The sequence below is a fragment of the Erythrolamprus reginae genome, chromosome 3, assembly GCF_031021105.1.
Source record: "Erythrolamprus reginae isolate rEryReg1 chromosome 3, rEryReg1.hap1, whole genome shotgun sequence".
Taxonomy (NCBI): Eukaryota; Metazoa; Chordata; class Lepidosauria; order Squamata; family Dipsadidae; genus Erythrolamprus; species Erythrolamprus reginae.
This window is the reverse complement of record NC_091952.1, coordinates 91,030,775-91,043,555: the sequence shown is the minus strand read 5'-3', so window position 1 is coordinate 91,043,555 and position 12,781 is coordinate 91,030,775. Positions and strand designations below refer to the sequence as shown.

The 12,781-nt window shown below is 45.0% G+C and overlaps 1 protein-coding gene across 1 annotated transcript in view; it reads right to left on the bottom strand.

The window, feature by feature from the left end:
- ST6GALNAC3 (ST6 N-acetylgalactosaminide alpha-2,6-sialyltransferase 3) overlaps window positions 1-12,781 on the bottom strand; it is a 445,976-nt gene that overhangs the window by 77,574 nt on the left and 355,621 nt on the right. The gene's annotated exons all lie outside the window — the stretch shown is intronic.

The window sequence follows — 12,781 nt, the reverse complement described above, 5'->3', positions numbered from 1 at the left end:
ATATTACAGAACAGGGGTGTCAAACTGGTGGCCTGAGGGCAGTGGTGGGCTACTAGCCTGAACGCTAAATTGCACTTGCCGCCGCGGCTCATAAGTGCTTGCGATTTTGCTTCTGTACCTGTTAAGGTAGCAAAATCGCGCATGGAGCCACAGGTGCCCCCGTGTTTCGGCAAGGTTTTTTGCTTCTGCGCATGCTGAAACACAGGCGCACCTGCAGCTCCATGAGCAATTTTGCTATCTTCACAGGTGCAGAAGCAAAATTGCGCTGGCCCCACAAGAACGTATGAGCCGCCGCGGCGAGCACAATTAAGCATTCTGGCTAGTAGCCTACCACTGCCTGTGGGCCAGATGCAGCACAAAACATCGTGAAATGACACATGACAGCAATATGACAAGTTGTGAGTTTGACACTGGTATTATAGAGCTTGTCATAATTATTAATAAATTTATTTATTTGTTTTATTTATTAATCAAATTTGTACAATCAAAACACCTGTTTATTTTATTTGTTCTTGTCAAAATTGCAGTTGTTTACTTAAAAACTGGTCTCACTGGTTGAATAGGTAAGAAATGGTGCTTAGTCACAATATTGGTGGCAGTAACACTAGGAGGAATATTATTTAAACCAATATTGTTTTAAAGCATGCATATAATCCTCATTAAAAATAGAAAGCTCAGCAATCATTATGCTTTTTTGAAGATCTTTCCCCCCAAATACTTTTCCTTTTTAGAAGGTAATGAAGAATTTAAAGAGTCTCCTGTCTCTTGGGTTAAGGCTTGTAATTTTTTTTTGCAGTACATTTAGTAATTGTTTTGTCTGTGGAAACATCTGGTTGTAGAATGTCATTAATTTTCTACTACCATGCTTCCTTAACTTATTTGAAGATCCCAGGACTGTCTTTTTTTGGGGGGTGGGGGGATATCCATGGTAATGCAGGAACAACAAAATAAATAGTATTTATTTAAGACTTGATTTATTATCTTGGAAGGCATATTCTTTTGGTTACATCTTTCATAACATTTAGAAATTACACAGCAAATATTAATCACTATCTCTGCACAGTTTCTGTATTCATAATAAAACCATTGTCTGTGTAGTCCCATATTCTTAATTTCCTTATCTCTGTCCTTTATAGATATACAGTGATCCCCCGCTCGTTGCGAGGGTTCCGTTCCAGGAGCCCCCGCAACGAGCGGGTTTTCGCGAAGTAGCGATGCGGAAGTAAAAACACCGTCTGCGCATGTGCAGATGGTGTTTTTACTCCCACAGCGCTAGCGAGGAGCCGAAGATTGGGGGCGGCGCGGCTGTTTGCCGCCGGCATGGAGGGCTTCCTAGCAGCCCCCCAAACCCGGGTTGGGGGTCCGGGGGGCGCTGTCTCTCGGCGCTTTCGAGCCGAGTCCGGGAGCGAACTCGCTCACGGACTCGGCTCGAAAGCGCCGAGAGAGAGCGTGGACAGGCCCGTTCCTTGGCGCTGTCTCTCGCCGCCTTCGAGCCGAGTCCAGGAGCGAACTCGCTCACGGACTCGGCTCGAAAGCGCCGAGAGAGAGCGTGGACAGGCCCGTTCCTTGGCGCTGTCTCTCGCCGCCTTTGAGCCGAGTCCGGGAGCGAACTCGCTCACGGACTCGGCTCGAAAGCGCCGAGAGAGAGCGTGGACAGGCCCGTTCCTTGGCGCTGTCTCTCGCCGCCTTCGAGCCGAGTCCGGGAGCGAACTCGCTCACGGACTCGGCTCGAAAGCGCCGAGAGAGAGCGTGGACAGGCCCGTTCCTTGGCGCTGTCTCTCGCCGCCTTCGAGCCGAGTCCGGGAGCGAACTCGCTCACGGACTCGGCTCAAAAGCGCCGAGAGAGAGCGTGGACAGGCCCGTTCCTTGGCGCTGTCTCTCGCCGCCTTCGAGCCGAGTCCGGGAGCGAACTCGCTCACGGACTCGGCTCGAAAGCGCCGAGAGACAGCGTGGACAGGCCCGTTCCTTGGCGCTGTCTCTCGCATCCATCCTAATTCCTCTTTAGGTTGGCTATAGTAGTAGTGCTGTAGATTGGTACTGAAATAAATGCAGTGTGCCCTTTTATTGATGGGTGTTCTGGTCTCTGTTATTAAATGAAGTCATAAAGGGAAATCAGAACATTATGAGCGGCAGTTACAAATCAAGAGCTGTTCTTCTTTGATAAACACCATTCTAAGCCTGGATTCCTTGCTCATGTTAGAGGCAAAAAACACATAAGTGGAAACTGTTGCTTGGAGTTGCATTTATAGCAGGGTAGCAAAGGCTGCTGCATTCTATATTCTATACTGGCAACATTTACCACTCATTTACTTGAACAAAGACCAGATTCTTCCACAGGAATGCTTTCTTCCTGAATAGGCATTTTCTTGAATGTCATTTGATAAAATGGTTGAGATTTTTAAGGAGAAGGAGAAAGAGTATGCCCACTTTTTGCTATATTTTTAATGTTTTTTTATTGATCCATCCTAGGATCATCCATCAACCTCATACGCTTGATGCCCAATCTGTTTTTTCCAGGTATCCTGGAGGTACAGTTTCCAAAACCACAGCTACCCTACTGTGACATCTGATGACTGTAATTATAAAATATCTGGAAGGTTTCAAGCTGGGAAGGCTTCTCTAAGCACTAATAATACTGTACTATATATCATGATTGTGTTTCTTTCTTCTTACAATTCTTAAGCCTCTGATGTTTCTTCCTCTATGGCATCCTAAAAAAAATAGCTTTAGATGTTGGAGATACTAGAACCTGAAAAGTATGCACATAACTCATTTTCACCTGGCAACTAACAGAATCTCTTTTTTAAAATAATTTTAAAATACAATTTCTATGAAAATTTTAAAATACAATGATAAAAATTAATACAAACTACAAAAAATATAAAAAAGAGAAAAAGGCAGAAAAAAGTAGAATATGTGTGTGTGTGTGTGTGTGTGTGTTTATAGATTTCACGGGTATATGTATGTAGTTTCGAAGAAACTAAATTAATCTCCAAAATAGAACACCTATACAAAAGAATAATCACGGAAGCCATAGAAATAGAAAAACACCCCCTCAATATGAATAAACGTGATGACACGACCTGCCTACCAGAAATTTGGAAGCCAGCCCTAACAGCCAAAAGTACCAGCCTGAAGATGACGAGTGAGATCTCATCGAAACATTGCCAGGAATCTCTGAAACCTACACAGGAAGAAACTCGAATACAGCGATCCCTCGAGTTTCGCGATCTCGATCTTTGCGAAACGCTATATCGCGATTTTTCCACCCGATGACGTCACTCCCTTCCTTTCTCATCTTTCTTTCTCTCTCTCTTTCTCTATCTTGCTTCTTCCTCTCTCACACTCTCTTCCTCCCTCTCTCATCTCTTTCTTTCCTTCTCTCTCTTTCTCTATCTCTCCCCCTCTTGCTCTCGAGCGGCGGGCGGCACCCAGGGAAGGTTCCTTCGGCCGCCCAGCAGCTGATCTGCTCGGCAGCGCAGTAGCAGCGAGGAGCCGAAGATGGGGTTTCCCCTTTGCGTGGGCAACGGGGAAACCCCATCTTAGGCTCCTCGCTGCTAGTGCGCTGCCGAGCAGATCAGCTGCGGCGGGCGGACAAGCGGACAAGCGGCGGACAAGCGGCGGGCGGACAAGCGGGAAAGCGGCGGACAAGCGGCGGCCGGACAAGCGGACAAGCGGCGGAAAAGCGGCGGCCGGACAAGCGGAAAAGCGGCGGACAAGTGGCGGACAAGCGGCAGCCGGACAAGCGGAAAAGCGGCGGAAAAGCGGTGGCCGGACAAGCGGAAAAGCGGCGGCCGGACAAGCGGACAAGCGGCGGCCGGACAAGCGGAAAAGCGGCGTAAAAGCGGCGGCCGGACAAGCAGAAAAGCGGCGGCTGGACAAGCTGAAAAGCGGCGTAAAAGCGGCGGCCGGACAAGCGGAAAAGCGACGGACAAGCGGCGGCCGGACAAGCGGACAAGCGGCGGAAAAGCGGCGGCCGGACAAGCGGAAAAGCGGCGGACAAGTGGCGGACAAGCGGCAGCCGGACAAGCGGAAAAGCGGCGGAAAAGCGGTGGCCGGAAAAGCGGAAAAGCGGCGGCCGGACAAGCGGCGGCCGGACAAGCGGAAAAGCGGCGTAAAAGCGGCGGCCGGACAAGCAGAAAAGCGGCGGCTGGACAAGCTGAAAAGCGGCGTAAAAGCGGCGGCCGGACAAGCGGAAAAGCGGCGGACAAGCGGCGGCCGGACAAGCGGACAAGCGGCGGACAAGCGGGCAGGCAGGCGGCTCCTCAGCTGCTGGGTCTTCCCAGGTGCGGAAGTAAAAACACCATCTGCGCATGCGCGGCCATCGAAAAAGGGGCGCGCATGCGCAGATGGTGTTTTTACTTCCGCACCACTACATCCCGAAAAATCGATTATCGCGAGGGGTCTTGGAACGGAACCCTCGCGATAATAGAGGGATCACTGTATACCAAGACTATATATGAAGGTCTATATCTATACATACTGCTCAAAAAAATGAGGTATTATCCCACTTGTTTTCCAACACTTCAAAACTACAGGACATGAAATTGATTTTGACAGTACTAAATTAATTTCCAAAACAGAACACAACAGCAAAAGAATAATCATGGAAGCCATCGAGATAGAAAAACATTCCCAAAATATGAACAAGCGGGATGATACCTTCCGCCTACCAGACATCTGGAAACCAGCCCTCATTAACAAACGTATCCCAGCCATAGAAACTGAAACCAGACTCAGAACACACATTGCAAAACAACCAAGTAACCTGCAAGCTCCAACTACTCAGGATATCAACCCTAATCCACAATCATTAACTAATCAGCATACCTCAGTTAAATCAACGACCCCAGTGTTACCCCACTGACTCACCAGGAAGTTTCTACACAGCAGGCAATTGCTGAGCCATCAAACCACACCCAGCCACCAGTATTTATAGAAGGAAGGCAGTTCAGGTCTCGCTGTGTTCGCCCTAGAACAAGGACAGAAACACCAGCCTGAAGATGACGAGTGGGACCTCGTCGAAACATCACCAGAAATTTCTGAATCCAACACGGAAAGAAACCCGAATATGCCAAGACCTTCATATACAGTGGTACCTCATGATAAGAACATAATTGGTTCCAGGAGGAGGTTCGTAAGGTGAAAGGTTCATAAGATGAAACAATGTTTCCCATAGGAATCAATGAAAAAACAAATAATGCGTGCAAATCCTTCAGGAAAATCCCAAACTTTAGAAGGGAGGCGAACAGAGGGCAGGGAGGAGCAGCTAAAGGGGGCGGGTGGAAGAAGCAAGGCTAGGCTAAAGGGTGAGTGGGAAGGAAGAAAGGCAAGGGGGGTGCCCCTCCCTTTTCTTTCTTCAAAAGACACTCTTTTAGTGCCTCTGCAAGCACGCTGTTCTCTGCAAAGTCGCCCCTCCCTTTTCTTTCTTTAAAGGACACTCTTTCAGTGCCTGCAAGCACGCTGTTTTCCTAGTTTTTTAAATGCAGTCTTTCCCCCTCCAAGCCGCCCCTCCCTTTTTTTCCTTCAAAATGTTCTGTCTGGGTTCCCCCAGACCTCAACACCAACTGGAAAAAACAGCCAGACACTCTGGTAAAAGCCAAAAGTATTTTATAGCTGGAAAAAATAAACACAGAGGAAAACCTGTTCTTCCCAACAGACAGGCTATAATACTTTACAGCAGAGTCCTGATGTCCAGACAATACAGCAAGCTTCTTGCTGGCACACCCACCCCAAGGTTTCAATAGTCAAAGGCACAAACCAGGATTCCAAGACGCCAAAGTTCACAGCCAGATCCCAAGACTCTCAAAGATAAAACTCCACAAGCCAGGAAGGGTGGGTCTGCCTTTTAGCCTTTCCAAAGAGCACCACACCCAAACCCAGCTGTTGCCTCTTTAATGCTGAAAGTACTTAGCCAATTGATTCCTTCTCTGAGTAGCTCTTCTCTGTCGCAGATCAATTATGGCTTGTGCATTTTCCTCTAAGGAATCCAGGCTGCTTGCTGGGGAGAGCTCCCTCTGGGGGGACTCTGGCTGTCCTCCCTCTTCTTCAGCCTGGGATTCCTCCTCCTCGTCTGTCTGCACCTCCTGTTCCTCAGCCTCTCCCTCTGAGCTGGAAACCGACAGAAGATTAGCCATTCCCTGAGGGGCCTCAGACGGAACCACAACACAAAATAGGGGGGGGGGAAGAAACCTCTTCATCCCAGCAGCAGTGGCTTGGGTGCGTAAAGTGAAAATAGTTCAGAAGACGAGGCAAAAAAATCTTAAACACCGGGTTCGTATCTTGAAAAGTTCGTTAGAAGAGGCGTTCGCAAGATGAGGTACCACTGTGTATATATATGTGTGTGTGTGTGTGTGTGTGTGTGCATGTATGCATGTATAAAATTTTCATAGAAATAAATACAAAATTATGCATATACTGACATATATTCTATGACACAGAAAAACAACACAGTAGTCGGGATGTATACACGTAAATGGGCATCTTTGAAGTACTATTATCATTTGCATTTGCAAATAAAAGTTCAAGGTGCTATAATTATCATATTCCTGGATGAAATATCCTGTGACTAGTCAGAAATATGTTTCAAAATAATTCTAGTTTCATCCCATGTTCTGGGATTGACTACATGCACTGTAAGTCTGCAAATGTGTACAAGTGATAACACATAGACAGAGTTAACACTCCATCTTACATTGAGCAGAATACAAAGGGATAGTAATGGTAGACAACAATAGGAAAATGGAATTTTTTTTGTAACTTTACTTTTTCCCTACAAAACTTAAGCAATGTGAGAATGATTAAAATCCATCATCCTAGTATTTTTCTCAGAGATGCCAAGTCTACTTGAGAATGATTAGAATACATATCCTGAAATAATTCCTGGCACTATCCAGAATTGCATCAATCTATTTTATATTACTTTTATTTTTTCCAACTGTGAATTTCCAACTTGATTTGCTTATATTTTCATTTTCAGATCCAATGACTTTTCAAGAATCTGGCATGAAGCCAAGCAACTTCTAATACTAAGAATTTCTTTTATTGACTTTTCTATGTTCAGGGAGAGCTAGCTCTTCCAGGACTATTTACACTTTATCTAGACATCAAGAGTTTCTTCCTCTAGGTTTTTTTTTCAGGGGGTCATGTCTCTGTGGTTTTAAGAAAAGTAAGTTAATGACTATAAATTTCTTCCTTTTCTAGACCAGCAGATTTTCTTCCATAGTTCTCTTTAATTGGTTATTGACCTGTGGCTCTGCAACTATTTATCAAATGTGTACTTGACTGTTACCAGGCAGCTGGCTCTGAGACTCAGTATAAGGGGTCTACTGTTGTGTTATCTTTAGGTTCACCAAAAAGAATGAGGGTTAGTATTGCTGAATAAACCATATGGGGAGATCTGAAGGCTGCAAAATTTCTTTCAACCTAGAGAAAATGAGAGATTTTAGAAAGGAAAGAAGAGGTTACGAAGACATGTCCAAGTAGGAAAGCTAATGTCTACCATGAATTATATTAATGGCTTTTGGCAGATACATATGTCATCCCATCCCAGTGGAAATACTTTTCATTAAGTCTCTTTTATTTTTAATAAAATGAGGATTTGCAATGTTAGTCTACAAATATTATTTTCATCTCAAAATTTTATTATCTTCCTCTCTCTTAAAATTGTCTGGACATATCGGGCAACAAATACTGTCAAACACTAAAGGTACAGTATTCAATAACTAGTACAACCATCTAACGTTGTTTGGATACTCTGCCCCACTGAATGTCCACCTCAGAATAGGGACTTTGATTTTTGAGAAATGAAAAAAAAGAAGAAAAGAATCCCAACTAGGTAAAGTGCTCCCTTGTCAGCACTTGGTGCTGAAAAAGTTCACCATCACTGCCCTAATCCAAAAGCTAATCTCCTATCTCACTTTAATCAGAAGGATAATATCAGCCTTGGCCTGAACATAAATAAAACTACTTGAATGGCCAGAAAGTCTGCTTTGTATTAATATTCTGTGATTACAGTTCTCTTTAGCTCAGGGTTCCCCAATCTATGAGGCTGTGGTCCATTGGGAATTGGGCTATGTAAGCAGTGGGCAAGCACTCATAGCTGCATTTGTGTAAGTGGCTTGCCTGCAAAACCATTCCCTCTCCCATATCAACACCGCCACTGCCACCTATGCACAGAGCCCGAAAGGTTGACCGTTTTTACACTATCTTCTGCGGGTGAGATTGGCATCCATAGTTACATGAAGCCCGCCCACATTTATAGGTCATCACCTATAAAACCCTTCATGGCACTGTTGTGATTCCGTCTGAGGCCCCTCAGGAACGGCTGATCCTCTGCCGGCTTCCTGCTCAGAGGGGGAGGATGAGGAACAGGAGGTTCAGGCAGACGGGGAGGAGGAATCTCAGGCTGAGGGAGAGGGGGGACAGCCAGAGTCCCCCGAGAGGGAGCTCTCCCCAGCAAGCAGCCTGGATTCCTTAGATGAAAATGCACAAGCAATCATCGATCTCCGGCAGAGAAGAGCAACACAACGAAGGGGGCAATTAGCCAGGTACTTTCAGCACTAAAGAGGCAACAGCTGGGTTTGGGTGTGGTGCTCTCTGGAAAGGCTGAAAAGGCAGACCCACCCTTCCTGGCTTGTGGAGTATTATCTTTGGGAGTCCTGGGACCTGGCTGTGATCTTTGGCGTCTTGGAATTCTGGTTTGTGACTTTGAATACTGAAACCTTGGGGGAAAAAGGTGTGGGTCTTATTCTCTACAGTGGTGGGTGTGCCAGCAAGAAGTCTGCTGTATTGTCTGGCCGTCAGGATTCTGCTGGGAAGTCTCATAGCCTGCCTGTTGGGAAGAACAGGTTTTTCTCTGTGTTTATTTTTCAAACTATAAAGTGCCTTTGTTTGTACCAGCGTGTCTGGCTGTTTTTTCCAGTTGGTGTTGAAGTCTGGGGGCACCCAGACAGAACAGGCACCAGACCAGGGTATCTACAAGACCGCCTTCTGCCGCACGAATCGCAGCAACTGGTTAGGTCCCACAGAGTGGGCCTTCTCAGGGTCCCGTCAACAAAACAATGTCGCTTGGCGGGGCCCAGGGGAAAAGCCTTCTCTGTGGCGGCCCCGGCCCTCTGGAATCAACTCCCCCCGGAGATTAGAATTGCCCCCACCCTCCTTGCCTTTTGTAAGCTCCTTAAAACCCACCTCTGCCGTCAGGCATGGGGGAACTGAGATATTCTTTCCCCCTAGGCCTTTACAATTTATGCATGGTATGTTTGTTTGTATGGATGTTTAGTTTTACAATAAGGGTTTTTTAGTGGTTTTAGTATTGGATTTACATGATGTTTTTTATTACTGTTGTTAGCCGCCCCGAGTCTACGGAAAGGGGCGGCATACAAATCCAATAAACAAACAAACAAACAAACAAGTAAATAAATAAACAAACAAACAAACAAATTCTCTGAAATACATATAGTGGTTTATGGAAAACACTGATTTTTATCTCTTTCTCTCTCTCTTTTTCTGTATAAGAAATTCAAAGGGCCAGGTCAACCTAGTATGGTAGGGGTAACTGGGGTAAAAACATACCAGCCAAGTGTCTAAATTAATATTAACCAAAGCATTTCCAGCAAAAGTACTTCAATTACAACTTGATTTTCAGTTAAAAGATCTTGGGATTCAAGAAATCGGTTCTAGAAACAGTACAGCTAAATAGCGGTTCTTGCAGTGCAGAAAAGCTAGCAAAGTGTTTACTTGTTTGTTTTTTTTAAAAACTATTTCTTAATAATAGTTTTTAAAACCATTCTATAGCATTTTGGAACTTATTCAATTCTCTCAGAAGTTAAAGTACAATATTTTTCGGAGTTTAAGAAACACCTTTTTCCCCTTAAAAGAGGCTGGAAATTTGGATGCGTCTTATGTAGCCTTTTTGAAGCTTCCCCCCCCCCAGCCCTAACGAGGAGATAACGATGTTCCCAGCTCTTACCGGCTTGCGGGCTCTTTCATTGTTACTCTCTCCAAAGAATTTTTTACCAGCCCTAAGTTTCTGCAGGCTTTTTTTCATTGTTACTTGCTCCAAATAAAGTTTTTTTTAAAGCCCTAATCAGGGGATAAAATAATGTGCTGAATCTGACCAGACTAAGGATGATAGCCAGATGAATACCCGATAGGCAGACTTTCCTTCCCTTATGTTCTTCCCCAAAAACTAAGTTGCATCTTATACTCCAATACATCTTATACAGTGGTATCTCGTGATATGAACCCCTCGTGATACGAACATTTCAAGATACGAACCCGGGGTTCGGAAATTTTTTGCCTCTTCTTACGAACATTTTTCGACTTACGAACCCACAGCAGATCGCCTGGCTGTCACCTTTTGAAACAGCCAGGGGGCTTCTCGGCGTTCTCCCGAACCCGAACCTGAACCCGAACTTTTGCTGAACTTTTGGGTTTCGGGTTCTGGAGGCCGCCGAGAAGTGCCTGGCTGTTTTAGAAGGTTACAGCTGGGCGCTGCCGCCCGGCGGAGCGCTGTTTTTTCACTTGGCGTCATTGTTTTCAGCCGATCTGGAGGCTGAAATGGAGGTGGGGAATCCCAATAGGGAATTCCATGGGTGGAACATTGACATCACAAAGACGGCCTTCCTGGTTGGCCGAAACATGGCCTCCAGGAAGGACATCTTCGTGACGTCAAAGCTCCACCCATGGAATTCCCTATTGGGATTTCCCACCTCTGTTTCAGCCTCCAGATTGGCCGAAAACGCCGCTGCAGATCGCAAAAGTGGTGCACCGCTGGGCGTCGCCGCCTGGCTGTAATCTTCTGAAACAGCTGGGCGCTTCTCGGCGGCCTCCGGAACCCGAACCCGAACTTTTGCCAAACTTCCAGATTTGGCATTCGGGAGAATGCTGAGAAGCCCCCGGGCTGTTTCAGAAGGTGACAGCCGGGCACCGCCGCCCAGCGGAGTGCCATTTTGCAATTTCCCCCTCCTTGCACGCATTAATCACTTTTACATTGTTTCCTATGGGAAACATTGTTTCGTCTTACGAACTTTTCGCCTTACGAACCTCCTTCCAGAACCAATTATGTTCGTAAGATGAGGTATTACTGTACTCTGAAAAATAAGGTAATTATTCTTCATTCCATCGTCTCAGACCAGTATTGATACCTGTAACTTTGCAGTGCATGAAAATGCAGCTTTTGCTCCAATAGTGTTTGTTCTGCATGTACCACAAAGCTTTTAAAGGAGACTTTATGTTTTTTTAAAAGCCACATGGAAAGGTGAAACGTTAATAACTGTTTTATATAATTCTCTGTATCTTTAGATCCACTTCTAGAATATTATTAACTTATCCACAGCCTCTTAACATAATAGCAGTGCTGCAGCTGGAATAAAGCTTTGCCAAACTGGCAAGATTGACTTCTCAAGAGATGGAAGAATAATTCAGCCTCCAGATTTATAGAAGCCTCTTGGGAACAAAACCTGCTCGCGGTGCCAAAGTGCCAAAAAATCATTGTGCATAATAGATGCAGCATGCTAAACTCAATTAACGTGAGAAAGTTAACTATATATTTTAGAAGACAATCAAACTGAACAGGCTAAAGCATTTGATTGACTAGGCATTGGCAATCAAATTCACCGAGTTTAGATGGATGTGTTCCAAATCACTGGGATATATCATTAGATGTTATTGCCTATATTGTGGGATTCTGCCAGTGTGGAGGGAGAGTTAAATTGTTAGAGACTTTGGTCCACATCTATTCTTAGTCATGGGAAGATCACTGGTGATTTGGAGGATCAGAAATCTCTCAGCCAAAGCTATCTCACAGGGGAAAAGGAATCCTCAATCTGAGTATTGCATTGGCAGTTCTGTGTTAGCAAAAACTTCAGAAGAGAAGGATTTAGGGGTCACCCATTTTGACAGTCTCAAAATGGGTGAGCAGTGTGGTCGGGCGGTAGGAAAAGCAAGTAGGATGCTTGGCTGCATAGCTAGAGGTATAACAAGCAGGAAGAGGGAGATTGTGATCCCCTTATATAGAGCGCTGGTGAGACCACATTTGGAGTACTGTGTTCAGTTCTGGAGACCTCACCTAGAAAGAGATATTGACAAAATTGAACGGGTCCAAAGACGGGCTACAAGAATGGTGGAAGGTCTTAAGCATAAAACGTATCAGGAAAGACTTAATGAACTCAATCTGTATAGTCTGGAGGACAGAGGGAAAAGGGGGGACATGATCAAAACATTTAAATATGTTAAAGGGTTAAATAAGGTTCAGGAGGGAAGTGTTTTTAATAGGAAAGTGAACACAAGAACAAGGGGAAACAATCTGAAGTTAGTTGGGGGAAAGATCAAAGGCAACATGAGAAAATATTATTTTACTGAAAGAGTAGTAGATCCTTGGAACAAACTTCCAGCAGACATGGTTGGTAAATCCACTGTAACTGAATTTAAACATGCCTGGGATAAACATATATCCATTGTAAGATAAAATACAGGAAATAGTATAAGGGCAGACTAGATGGCCCATGAGGTCTTTTTCTGCCGTCAGTCTTCTATGTTTCTATGTTAATATTGCTGGGATAAAAAAGTGAGAAATTTCTGTATAAACTATTGTATCTACAGCTGCTGAAAAAGGCTGGATGTCAGCTAAATAAAACAAAGAATGTGTTCGAAAATAGCCAAGGTGGATCTGTAGCACTCCAGCTGTTGTCTCTTGACACTCCAGCTGTGGTATTCCAACTACCAGTCCCTTGTGTCCCTTTTCAGGAAAACCAGGGATGTTTGAAACTCCAGTTCATTA